Source organism: Talpa occidentalis, unplaced genomic scaffold (assembly GCF_014898055.3).
Source record: "Talpa occidentalis isolate TD23 unplaced genomic scaffold, MPIMG_talOcc4v2.1 talOcc4.6, whole genome shotgun sequence".
NCBI lineage: Eukaryota > Metazoa > Chordata > Mammalia > Eulipotyphla > Talpidae > Talpa > Talpa occidentalis.
This window is the reverse complement of record NW_023604972.1, coordinates 95,761,641-95,775,541: the sequence shown is the minus strand read 5'-3', so window position 1 is coordinate 95,775,541 and position 13,901 is coordinate 95,761,641. Positions and strand designations below refer to the sequence as shown.

Sequence of the window (13,901 nt, the reverse complement as noted above, 5' to 3'; positions counted from 1 at the left end):
CTATATTTACAAAAACAAAGCTAGTGGACCAGATCTGACTCATGGGTTATCCTTTTTTATCCCTGTAACTAGAGGAAAGAAGATAACATATTAAGACAGTGATGATATAAAAAAAGATCCAAACCAAGAGATGAAAACTACAATGTTTGATAAAAGGTTAAGTAGAGTACACATTACAGAAGAAAAGACTGGTGAACTTGAAGACATAGTAAACTACCCAAAATGAAACAAAAAGAAGAAAATCAAATAAATGAACAGAGCATCACTGAGCTGCAGGTAACTTCAAGCTGACTAATATGTGTAACTGGACTCCCCAAAGAAGGGGAATGGGGCAAGGCAGATAAATATTATATAGCTATAAATTCACATATACAAGAAGTTTGATGAAACCAAAGCATAATAAAAATGAAGCAAACTACACCAGGCATGTCATAATTAAATTGCTTAAAGTCAGTGATTAAGCAATTACATTTGTTAGGATGATACAAATATGGTTGGCAAGCTCAGAGAGTGAGGTTACCATGTAATTCAAACTTATTCACATTATGAATTTCAGATTGTAAGTAGCAAAGGCTCAGCTAGAAGGGATTTACCTAAAACTTTATCCAAATCAACTTAGTTCCTGTTTTCATGCTGAGTATTGCTCTCAATAAGGGTACACAAGGACTCACTAGTCTGCATTCTTTTGCAATGTGATGTTGCTACCAGACAGGTATCTATATGTTGATATAATTATATCTGGCAGATCTTGCAATTTATTTTAACCGGTAAAATCTGGCAGAAGGGAACATGAGTTCTGAAGTCTAGACCTCAGAAGCCTCATAGCACCTGCCTTCACACGTGGGCCCCAGCCACCATGTAAAGAAGTTTGCTTTGGACAACTGAATAAGATGCAACGGAAAGAGACGGGTTGCAGCCTCTTAAATCCTTCAATTTCAATTAACCAACAGATAAAAGTTGCTTCATAAGTGAGTCCCAGATGAGATCCACAGAAGGAATGCTTAACCAATCTATGGAATCTTAAAAAATAATAAATTATTGTTTTAATCATGGGATTGTTTATTACATATTAATAGATGCCTACAACATTTTTTGCCTAAATCCCTATTACATATTAATAGATGCCTAAAACATTTTTTGGTTATTAATGTCATGTTCAGTATTAGAGTTCAGAACTCTTGCCACTTCACATTATAAAAATATAAAAAATGGGGCCTCCCCGGTGGCGCAGCGGTTGAGCGCTGGGTTGCGAAGCTGCCCGCAGCCTCTGCAGCTCCGCTTGGATCCCTGGCCACCAGCAAGGGTCCCACATGGTGCTCAGACCTCTCCTGCCACCCGCTGCTCCCCTCAGCAGTGTACTTCGTCACTGTGCCTGTTCTACTCTCCCTGTTCTACTCTTCCCTCTGGCTCTGTTGAATTCTCTCACCCTCCCACGCCTCTGACTGTACCCAGCGCTTGTATAAATAAATAAATAAATCTTTAAAATATATATATAAAAAATGTATTTCTCCCTAACGCTTTTGTTTTGGTATTTGATATAAAGATGGTATCCAACTTAATTTTTCAATTAGTTAGCTGGTTATCCTAATAAATGGTTATCCTAATAAATTTCCCCTATTGATTGGAATGCTACTTTTAATATGTACTATTTTTGGGGATACTAAATAGGACAAATCCAAAGGAAAAAAACTCAAAGTCACTTTCAAATACAAAGGCTATTAAAAACTGAATTCGTAGCTTCTATAAAAAATTCCTTATTTACATTTCAAGTATGTATATACATATATATCACAAGCATAATTTTTCTACATTTCAATAAGAAAATTGGAAACATGTGTTTTTCAACATTTTGTCATGGAAATAGTCATTATTCAGAAAGCTTTTTAGTATTATATTCACTGCAATATGATTGTACTGGTACTAATTAACCCTGGTCTTGTAATGTGGTTTCTACAGTTCCCTGACTATGTATTAACCAAATGACCTTAAGTCAGTACTAATCCGACTGAAAATGCTTCTTGAGAAGGCTTCACTGCAATCTACAAATATGAGATAAAATTCAAGCTAATTTTTTCCACATTACAAAAATACGGCATGGGGAGAAATAGATTTTGTTAAATTCCAGGTAGGACTGTCAACATGCACACCTCCTGGGGGTTCCTCAGTCTCTTAAAATGAAATCTGTGAGTAAGAAGAAGTTTTATAAAAATTATTGTAATAGTAAGATTAAATTCCATGTCCCTGATAACAAAACATGCTAGTAATGGGAAAGGAGAAATACAATCCCTAACTTCAAGTGAAAGTGTACACTCAAACGATCACTGTTAGATTGCAACTCACTCTCTTCTAATTCGATCCTCAGATTTTCCCTTATGAGTGTTACGGAGCCACTTAATTTAAGGAAGGAAAAAAATTAAAGCTTGAAATGGTAGTTAAAGCTGAGAACATATGACCCCCAAATGGAGTTCCTAAAAAGGACAGCCTGTCCACACATAACCACTGCCCTTCCCCCGCCTCCCCCCCAAAAAAAGGTTTTACATTGCTAGGATTGCTCCACTTGATTTGGTCATCTTGCCTAAATCACATCACACTGTAGTACCTAATCTCTAGAGACACCTCTCCTTCTTCTTCCCCTTTGTTTTCCTCCCCCATCCCACCCTACCCCCACAATAAAGCATGCCTTCCGAGTATGAACATCACCTTATGTGGTTTCCTGTCTTTGGAACTGAACTGGCCCTCGGACTCACTTGTGACTGAAATTGTGGAAGTGATACTGCCTGATTTCCAAGGCTAGGTTATAAGAAACTTTTCAGGGTGTCTAGTCTCTTGAACTGCATGCTTTGGGAAAGAAGGCCACCAGGTTAAGAAATCCAACTACCCTGAAACAGTCATGCTGGAGGAAATCCAAGAAAGCCATGTAGAGAGGACATGTAGCGAGAGATGCCCTGCCAGACTCAACCATTCCGGTCATCCCAATTTGAGGTGCCAAACACGAACGAAAAGCTGTCGTGCATATTCAACACAACTGAGACTTCAGGTGACTCATCCCAGATTGTTCAAAGTCACAAGGTTTTGCAGTGGTTTATTAATTAGCAATATATAACTGAAACACCCACATAAAACAATTACTTGGGCACATGCAAAACAAGATACAATACACATATGTTTCTTATTTCAGTTATATTCCTTAAGCTATTATTATTTATTGGTCTATTGTTGTTTTTTCATGGCTTTATTTTGTTAATTCTATTGCTGCTTTTAACTTAATTCTATTATTTCATGTTATAAAGTATAACTGGCTTTATTAATAACAGTAATATAACAACGGAAAACATTTTCTCTTTGTAAAATTCACTCAATTATTTATTAAAATTGTGGCTTTTGAACACTCTTAAAGTAAAGATCATGTCTTGATTACTTTTTCTCTATTCTAAGTAGCACATTGTAATTATTCAATAAAGGTCAAGAATTAAATTGGTGAGTGGTAAGAAATGATTATTTAGTAAAAAATTCAATCAAACATCTTGTACTGAATCCACCATTGACCCTGTAAGAATGTTTAAAATAAAGACTTTTTAATTCAACATCTATTGTTACATCTGTTTAAAATTCTTCGTTTTTTATTCTTATTCAACAGTATCCATTCTAATCTTTCATTACTCCAAAATGCATATTATAATTAATCAATTATCAATTCATAAATAAAAAAATATTTTGACATTTTAAAAGCATTTGAGGGCTGAATAGAAAATAATTAGAAATAAATAAAATAGTCCTGTAAGATAGCTTTTGAGCAAAATTAGAAAATTTTTTCTAAAAATAATGTTTGAATTATTTTACCAGGTTTTTATAAATATCCATATTTTATCTTATTAGCTTAATGGAGTTTCTTAAAAATCTACTTAGTACCTACTATAATTTGATATTGTACATGTACAATTAAAAATGCTCATATTTTTCTATAATTTTTGTATACCTAGTTAAAAAAATCAATTTCTAAGAAAAATTTGTGACTATTTTCCAATTTTGAAATTTGGGAAAACTATAAATATCTCTATTTCCTAAAACCTCAGTCTTCTAAATTTTGAGATTTGCTTTCTATTTCATAAAAACAAATGGATTTTTAAACATTTCAATAGTTTAATTGACAAAAGAAATGAGAAGTTACTAATAGGTAAAAGACAGGGAATTTATTTTAGTCCTAATGGATTCATAGTGTACTTTTCAAAGAGAAAATCTAGACGTCCACCAGCCAGAAAATATGTTATAAAAGGTATTCAGAATAAATTAAGCATGTTCAAAGGCTCTCAAGAGGGTCTTCAAAATGAAGCTGTACATGAAACATGGCATTAACCTATTTTTGAAGAAGAAAGTAACTCAACCTGGCTAAATACCTATTTACTGAGATATTTCTAAGTTCAACAAATGAGAAGATACAAAAGAATAGGCAGTTAGGTGTTCCTAAATTACAATTCTCATATTTTAACTACCATCTTCAGAACTTCTCACACAGTCACTTCACTGAATTAGGATATGGATAGTAATAAATCACTGTGACCAGGGGATCCAGAAATCAGTCTGATTTTACCCTTTTTTTTTTCCATGAAACAGAATTTTATGGGTCAGCACTTGAAGTCTATCAAGAAAATGAAATGACTGACTTAGTGTGAACAGAATGGCAGAGCATCAAGCAAACTGTAAAACAAAGAAAGAGAGACCAGGAATTTAAATCAAACTACATGAATGAAGTCAGAAACAAATGAATTCATATAGGACCAAGTATAAGGAAAACTAGAAAGAGGAGTGAAGACAGGTGCAAAATTCAGAGTCAGGGTAACAGCTGTAGGTAAGAAATACTGAGTTCTACATAGAGCTTCCATATGATCCAGCAATTCCACTCCTAGGTATTTACCCAAAGGACACAGAAACATCAATTCCAAAGAGCACCTGCACCCCTATGTTTATAGCAGCACTATTTACAATAGCTAAGCTTTGGAAACAGCCCAAATGCCCAAAAATAGATGACTGGATCAAGAAGATGTGGTGCATATACACCATGGAATATTACTCAGCATTCAAAAAAGATAAACACATGCAATTTGCAGCAACATGGATGGCGCTGGAAGGGATCGTGCTCAGCGAAATAAGCCAGACAGAAAAAGAAAAATACTGGATGGTCTCACTCATAGCAGGAATCTAGAAAACTTAAATAAGGGACCAGGAAAATGAATAACTATAAGAAAGTGAAAATCAAAATCAACAAAAAACTATGAACCAGAGACACTTTTGGGGGGTGGGGGGCGGGAGGGGAGGGACTGGGGTCAGAATGGAGGGTTGCAATTGTATGGGGAATATAAAAATAAAATTTATTATTTTAAAAAAAAAAAAACAAATCTGTCCAACATCCACTGGCGGAGTTACTCTTGTTCCTCAATCATTACTGATCATTAAATGAGAAGTTCATTCTGAAAAAAAAAAAAAAAGAAATACTGAGTTCTAATCCCAGGGGTGACAGTGAGGCACTGAGACTGGAGTCACTTGCTTACCTGACTCCCTAGGTAGAAAGAAGAAGACTCTAGCTGCTCTCTGTAATACACCAAGTTCTACCTGCTATTAGTTTCATCTCTACCCAACTATAATGCCTTTGTTAATCTCTAAACATCAACTCTCAATGGACCCAACATTGCTTTTACACACTTTCTAGAGCACAAAGTATCCTGGTCAGGGCCAGAAGAATCACTGCATTTAAAAAAATATATTTATATATTTATACAAGAACTGGGGTACAGGCCAGATGTGTGGGAGGGTGAGAGGATTCACCAGAGACAGAGTGGGGAACAGAACAGGCAGACTGACAAAATACACTGCTGGGGGGAGCAGCGGGCATGATAGGAGAGGTCTGCTGTGCCCTGTGGGTTGTTCCACAGCCAGCCAGCGGGGATCGAACTGGCACTGCAGAGGCTGCAGACAGCTTCACAGCACTGCGCTCAACTGCCTGCACCACCAGGGAGGCCCAGAATCACTGCATTTTTGTGTGATCCTTACCTGTAACTTCTTATGTAGGAAATGACCAAATAATTCAAAACAGGCAAAGCATCATATAACTTTGACTCTCTGGAATTACGTGGTCATTTCCTATATAGGATTTTTTAAGTAAGGCTCACACAAATGGTAAAAAACTGAAAAATTTTCCTCTAAGATCAGATACAAGACAAGGATGTCCACTTTCACTGCTATTATTTAATAAAGTATTGAAAGACCCAGCTAGAACACTTAGGCAAGAGAAAGATAAAAAAAAAGGTATCCAGGGCCTCCCCGGTGGTGCAGCGGTTGAGCACTGGGTTGCGAAGCTGCCCGCAGCCTCTGCAGCGCCGGTTCGATCCCCGGCTGCTCCCCAGTCACCGGAGGAGGGTCCCACATGGCGCGCAGACCTCTCCTGCTGCCCACTGCTCCCCTCAGCAGTGTACTTCGGTCCTTCTGCCTGCTCTGCTCCCCGCTCTCGCTCTGGTGAATTCTCTCACCCTCCCGCGCTTCTGACTGTACCCAGTGCTTGTATAAATAAATAAATAAATCTTTTAAAAAAAATCTAATCTATAAAAAAAAAAGGTATCCAAATTGTAAAGAAGTAAAACCACTGCTTTTTGTAGGTAACATGATAATAAACATAGAAAACCCTAAAGACTCCACTAAAAAACTATTAGAAGCAATAAAATAGTACAGTAAAGTGGTGGATTACAAAATCAATTTACAAAGATCAATTGCACTCCTATATGCATATAATGAACTAAAAGAGAAAGAAATCAAGAAAACACTATCATTTATAGTAGCAGTAAAAAGTATTAAATACCTAGGAAAAACTCAACAATGCAGGTGAAGGAGCTGTACAATGCCATGACATTATTAAAGAAATAGAAGATGACACAAAGTTATGTAAAGATAGTCCCTGCTTATGAATTAGAAGAATTAACACTGCTAAAATGGCCATTTTACCCAAAGAAATAAATCGATTCAATGCACTCTCTATCAAAGCTTCAAGGGCATTCTTCAAAAAGAAATGAAACATTACTGAAACTTATATGGAACTACAAAAGATTCTAAATAGCCAAAGCAATACTGATTAAAAAATAAATAAAAGGAAGAACAGAGGTTATCATAACCCCAGACTTCGAACTATACAACACAATAATAATAATCAAAGCAGCATGCTATGGGAATAAAAATAGACCCAAAGATCAATGACTAGAATTGAGAACCCAGATATAAACCCATATTTACATGGTGAGTTAATAAATGACACAGGAGGAAAGTAGTAGAAAAACTGGACTGCCACATGGAAAGGAATGAAATTAGACCACTCTCTCACACCATACACAAAAATTAACTCAAAATGAATTAAAGGCATGGATGTAGCATCTGAAACCATGAAACATACAGAAGAAGGGCCTCCCTGGTGGCACAGCGGTTGAGTGCCGCGCTGAGAAGCTATCTGCCGCCTCTGCAGTGCGGGTTCAATTCCCCACCGGCCAGGGAGAACCCCACATGGCACAGCAGACCTCTCCTGCCTCGTTCACTGGTCCCCTCAGCAGTGTCTTCAGTCCGTCTGCCTGTTCTGCTCCCCGCTCTGGCTCTGGTGAATTCTCTCACTCTCTCGTGCTTCTGAGCTAGCTCATACCCCAGTTCTCGTATGAATAAAAAAATAAATCTTTAAAAAAAAAAAAGAAATATACAGAAGAAAACATTGGCAAAGCACTCCACAACATTGGTCTTGGTGATATATTTGGGTACTTGACTCCAACAATCAGGAAAACAAAACCAAAGATAAATGGGAGGACAGAAAACTAAAAAGCTGCATAATAAAGAAGCTATTAAAACAAACACACTCCACCAAATGGCAGAAAATATCTGCACATTATACATCTGACAAGGGGCTAACAACCAAGATATACAAAGAGCTCATACAATTCAACAAAAGAAAAACACATAACCCTGTCAAAATATGGGTAGAAGAGTTAAATAGATACTTCTCCAAAGAAGACATAAGACGGGCAACAGGCTCATGAAAAAGCGTTCAACATCACCTATTGTCAGAGAAATGCAAATCAAAGTCACAATGAGATGACACATCACATCTGTAAGGATGATTTATGTCATGAAGACCAGAAACAAGTACCAGTGAGGATGTGGAGAAATAAGAACCCTCTTAATACTACTGACAGTAATGTAGATTAGTCCACCCCTGTGGAAAACAGTATGGACATTTCTCAAAATATTTGAACTACTGTCTGATACAGTAATTTCACTGCTAGGTATCTATCCAAATATTGTAAAGACACTAATTCAAAGGAATATACACACTATGTTCATGTAGCACTAATTAGAATAGCCAAGTTATAGAAACAATCTAAGTGCCCAAGAACAGATAAATAAATAAAGAAAATGTGGTATATATACATTAAGGTATACTACTTAGCTACATATACATAAAGGAATATTACTCAGCTATGAAAAAGAGATGAAACCTTGGCATTTGTGCCAACATGGATGGAATTGGAGGGGATTGTGTTAAGCAAAATATGTCAGAAGGAGAAAGACAAATACCAGATGGTTTTACTCACGTGTGGAATACAGAGTAATAAAACAAAGGGCCAGCCAAAAATGAACAAAAAAATAACCTAGAAAGTTGACTGTAAAATTGAGAATACTGGAGGAGAAAGTGGAAAGAGGGGTCGGGGGTGTCCAATGACCCATGATGGTGGGTGGGTGTGATGTGGTGACATGCATCTGAAAAGGTGTGAGCCTATACTTCTGAATCAATACAGTATTGTAAACCAACATTACCTCAACTAAAAAAATGAAACTTGGAAAATAAAAGAGGCAAATCATTTTGTTTTCTACGACTGTTGATGTCTTCCTCTCTGGACATAAAAATATATACTAAAACATTCACTGCAGAGTGAAAATCAAAAAGGAGGAGAACTGTTAATCTAAAAAAGCACACTGGACAGTGGTTATACAGGAATGCATATCCTTTGTATAATATATGTATCTCATAAAACTTCAGTATTAAAGAACCTTCAGTCAACTAAGATACTTGGAATGATTATGATGGAAGAAAATTATGATTATATTATGCTCAAGTTAGAAAGTTAGTGTTTTTTTTTTTCATTCTTAAAAACCATGATCCCAATGCAGTAAGAACTTACTCCCCAATAATAACTGACCAAAGGAAAGATTTTACTGCTGACTTGTACTGCAGTCAGTGAAAGATCAGAACCCGTAAGAACCTGCTTACAAAATACTCCAGACGAGCAAAACCTATGAAGTATAAGGAGTATATACCCCACACTATAAAGAAAAGAAAATCTTACAGCTTTTTCTAAAGCATCAATCAAATCAGAACGAAGTGCCACTGAGAGGATTTTGCTTTATGAAGTGCTGGATTCCTTCAAGGTCATTCATGACGGTGATGCAAAGATGTCTGCAATACTATGCTTTCAGTCTCGGCACTAGAGAACTGCCTAGGGTCCTTACTTAATGAGTTTACTAGCTGAACTTCATCTTAATAAAAGCAGTTAGGTTATAAATTTTTTTTTTAAATCTCAGTTCCATGCAGTCTGTTTCATAGCTACAAAAATTAAATAATACACTTAAAAAGTAATGAATATTTGGTTTAAAATAAATTTGACATCCAAAAAGTCACTAAATATCACTGCAAAAGCCAGTTTCTTTCATTTATTTATCATTCTCCTCAAAATCTATAAAATATTGGTCTTAACATGGAACCCCATTTGTGTTGCTCTCCTTTCTCTCTGAAGACACCTTAATGAAACTCAACTGAAAGACAATCCAAGTTACAAAGGATATAAAAAGCCTAAACCAGTGGATTGCGAAGCAAGTTAAGAATTTGGCAGTAGATAAACCTGAATATGTGGACTTAGAATAAAATTTCTATTTAACTACTAGAATGTATCAGCATCTCTGCAATAAAAAGGGAAGACTGCCTAACAGACTTCTTACATACATGTTAAATTACTTGATTACTCTGTTATTGAGAGAGTTCAGTTCAGTCTATTATTCTATTAATGTTTTTTACTTGATAATTTTGTCTGGCCTTTTAGTGGGAGATTCATTACTGATGATCACCCTTATATTTATCAACTTCTCTGGTTGTACGAAAGTAATTCCATGGCAAACTAGTTTCTCCGAGAACGTTATCATAAGAAGAGGTCTTCAGTAGGATCGCCATGTTTTTGTTTTTTCTCTGAGATCCTGCTGCCATACATACTGGACAATAATCACGAAAAACAAAGGTAAATTCCACAGCGGTCACCAAGGAGGATTTGGTCACCAAGGAGCCCTTGTTATGACACTCAAGGGTTACAGGAAGAACCAAGAAATTCTATTTGTCTCTTTACATGTCTACAAAAATAATCCAAGTAACACTTTTGAAAAGAAGTTAAAAAGTGCCATAAAACTAAATAGTAATACTCAGTCTAATGAATATTTGATATTAATAATGAAGAACACCTAGAAAATGTAACACAGACCTTAAAATATCAGCCAAATATTTTCATTTTCAAACACTCTTGAGACGTATGTCACAGTTCTAGTGGTATTTTATTCCTTTTGATATCCTTTAACACAATGCCTGATAATCAATATTCAAAAATGTTTATGGAATGAAGCAGAGTGAAAAAATGAAATTAAGCAAAGTACAGGCACTAACTCCCTGAGGTTAGTGAAGCATCATTTATTATGCAGAAATAATCACAAATTACTTAAGATATAACCAGAGAAGTTAGCATAACGGACAGTCAATGTACAAAGGTATTTTTGTATTAAAAAAAATTCAATGAAAAATTTGTAATTTATTCATTCCAAAGTTACTTTTATTATTATTAAGCAATAAACTATATAATAATGTAAAAAAGCACTTATAGCTAACCATTCTTTACTGAAATAATTATAGATTAACAAATCTAAATCTAAATTTAAATTTAATAAACAATAGAGTGCATATCCTTCAAAATGCAAATAATTATATACAAGTTAAATAACTCCCCTTAATAAACTCAATCCCACTGAAAATTTTAACCATGTAATTTAAAATGGACATTGGATGTCCGTTCAAAATACCCTTTAATTTCTCTCACCTACATGTTTTCAGGCACTGAAAAAACCCTACTCTACTCTCTCTATGCCTTCCTATGCCAGCTCTTTATATCTTGCCCTCATGGTATTTTCCAACTGTCTGCCTTAAACAAAGAGTCCTTGCTGGCATTAGCTTGTTGCTAGTCAGTATTTAGCTCTCCCTTTCTGTAGCTATGACAGAGCTACCATCTGCTTCCCACAGCTTTTCATTTCTATGATAGTTTTCTGCTCTTTCCTCTTCCAACTCAGAAGCAGAAAGCAAGAGATAAAACAAAACATCTTAGGTCCACAAGAAGCTGCAGAGAGCACCCGGGAGAGTTTCCTCCCAATCAGAAAAATGCTTCCTTAGCAACCAAGTTACCAAGGCCAATTAACCTCCCTTCTCTATCAATATTCAATTTACGTTGAAGTCCTTTTTGGTTAAGCCCTTCAGTTTTGCAGTGAGCTTTCTGGCATAGAAAAAGATGCTCTGTCTTAAAGGAGCCAGGCCCTTTCTCCTGAATGCATGTAAGTGCTATCTGAACGAACATGAGCATCAGGTGATTTCTGAATGCAATGTTAGGGACTGGAAACATAGAAATTAAGTGCAATCAATCAACATATGCCTAAAGTGAAACTGAACATTCAGAGCAACCAGAGATTGGTGAATAAGAGATATGAAAAAGATGCTTTCTAGCTGTCATTGCTTCATACTTGGCTCGGCTGATTTATGTCCCTTCCCCACAACCAACAAAGCCCATGTTACCACTAAATAATCACAATATCAGTAGAATACTGTAGAAAAGATGAATGAAATAAAGGAGCACAGACAGTATCTATCAAAACCAAGGAATTTCCTTTCAGACAAGAAAGTTAAAAATCACTATTAGTGAAGAAATAGCATTTTTATGTCATGAACTAATTCAGAAATAGTAAAAACTATAACACATTTAAAGAAAATGAGGTGTTTTTTTTTTAAATGCAAAGTTACAATTTCCCTCCTCCTGAAATTTCAAGCTGTGAAATGGAGGTTATAGTTTTTAAAGTCTCATGATGAAATTATTACCCTGTACAAGGTACAGAAAACTTGACAGAAATATAATAGGTAATTAGTTGTCTTCTAATTCTCATTTTCCAGGTCTTGATGAAGCAAAATCCTTTGCTGAATAACTCTGAAGTTTCTTTAAATTCTATACATAATGCAATATGGAACAACTTCAAATGTATGTATGTAATTTTTAAAAGGCACCATAAATCATTCTTTGGCAGTTTTGGTTGCAGCTTTCCCATTTCCCATTGTATCTCAAAACAATCCTTGCTTGAGATCCCATTGTATCTCAAAACAATCAAAATCTAGAATTTCTGAACCAGTTTTGCTTTCTAGTGTTGTCACTTAATCTTTGTTGGACTCGATGCCACTTGCATGATCTCTTCTGAAACAGCAAAGCTGCCTTAAATTGTACTAATAAAAATTACTTAATTTTTTAATCCTTAGCTCCCATTATCTTTGTTGGATACTCACAAAAAATTTGTGAGGCAGGGATTGTTGCCACGCCCTTCAGCAGTTGAGGAGTGTGATACTGAAAAGGAGTAAGTAAACAAAAAGCATACGGACTGCCCACAGCAAAGTGTGTTTCACTTTCACAGCACTGGCCAGAGGTTTTCTTCCAAGATATCATTTAAAACACACATCACTCCCCTTAATGGATCATCTCTAACTCTCCACTTTCCAATTCCCTTAAGTATTTGGAACCCAGGTTTAGAAATCAGAGATTCAGACTTAAAAAGGTTCAATCACATGCTCAAAATATACAGCTAAAATGAGGGATCACTGACATTTAAAACCAAATCTACCCAACTCCAAACCCCTTGCTCTTTCAACCACACCACATTATGTGCTACCCAAAGCCCACAGCTCCCTCGTCATGCTACTCTCTGCATCCTTTTCACTGATGTTAGCAATCTCCAAAGGAATGGATAGTATTTTCCAAATGTGAGCCATGAGGCATTAGTAACTTCTGAAATTAACGGGTGGATCTCAAACAGCATTAAAAAAAAAAAAAAAGGTAAAAGAGCAGAATAATAAAGTAGAGTAGATCAAAAAGAATAAGAATTATTTCATGAACCTTAGATTCAAGTATGCATGTATGGAGGGTTCTAATGTAAAATATATCTTATTATGGGTTTATATCAAAAAGTCTGAAAGCCATTTGTCTCAGAGAATGTTCTTACACAGACCCTGATCAGGGAATGGAATCTACTCAACGCTCAGAACTGTTCACTAAAATTATAGCAGGAAACACAAGACAGGAAGCCTCTTCTCAGTCAAGGCAGAAAAAGGATTACCTAGAATCAGCATAGGAGGAGACGCTGATTGTATAATTACACACCTCCTTCACAGCAGCTCCAGTCCATCAAGTAGATAGTAAGGTTTATTTTTTACAGCACTAATTATGTAATTATCCATAACATTAAATCAGTTCCACCTGATTCAGTCTATCACAGGTTTCCTGAAACATTCATTTGTTTATATTTTTAAAAAGAACACTAAACTACCAATCACCCTATGTAAAAGTTCCAGTGTGGAAGCTGGATAAACTTTTCTTTAAAAAGATCTTCTGTCAAACATGACACTCAGGGTCCTCTGGGATAAACAGCAATTGAAATTTCATGTTAATATACCTTGGAGCTTCTTTAAACAACAGATTGCTGACAAGCACATTCTCATTTTTTCTGTATCATTTCATAAAATGCCTATTGCAGAGCAATAA

The 13,901-nt window shown here is 35.8% G+C and overlaps 1 protein-coding gene across 2 annotated transcripts in view; it reads right to left on the bottom strand.

The window, feature by feature from the left end:
- ATG10 (autophagy related 10) overlaps positions 1 to 13,901 on the bottom strand; it is a 214,628-nt gene that overhangs the window by 130,858 nt on the left and 69,869 nt on the right. The gene's annotated exons all lie outside the window — the stretch shown is intronic.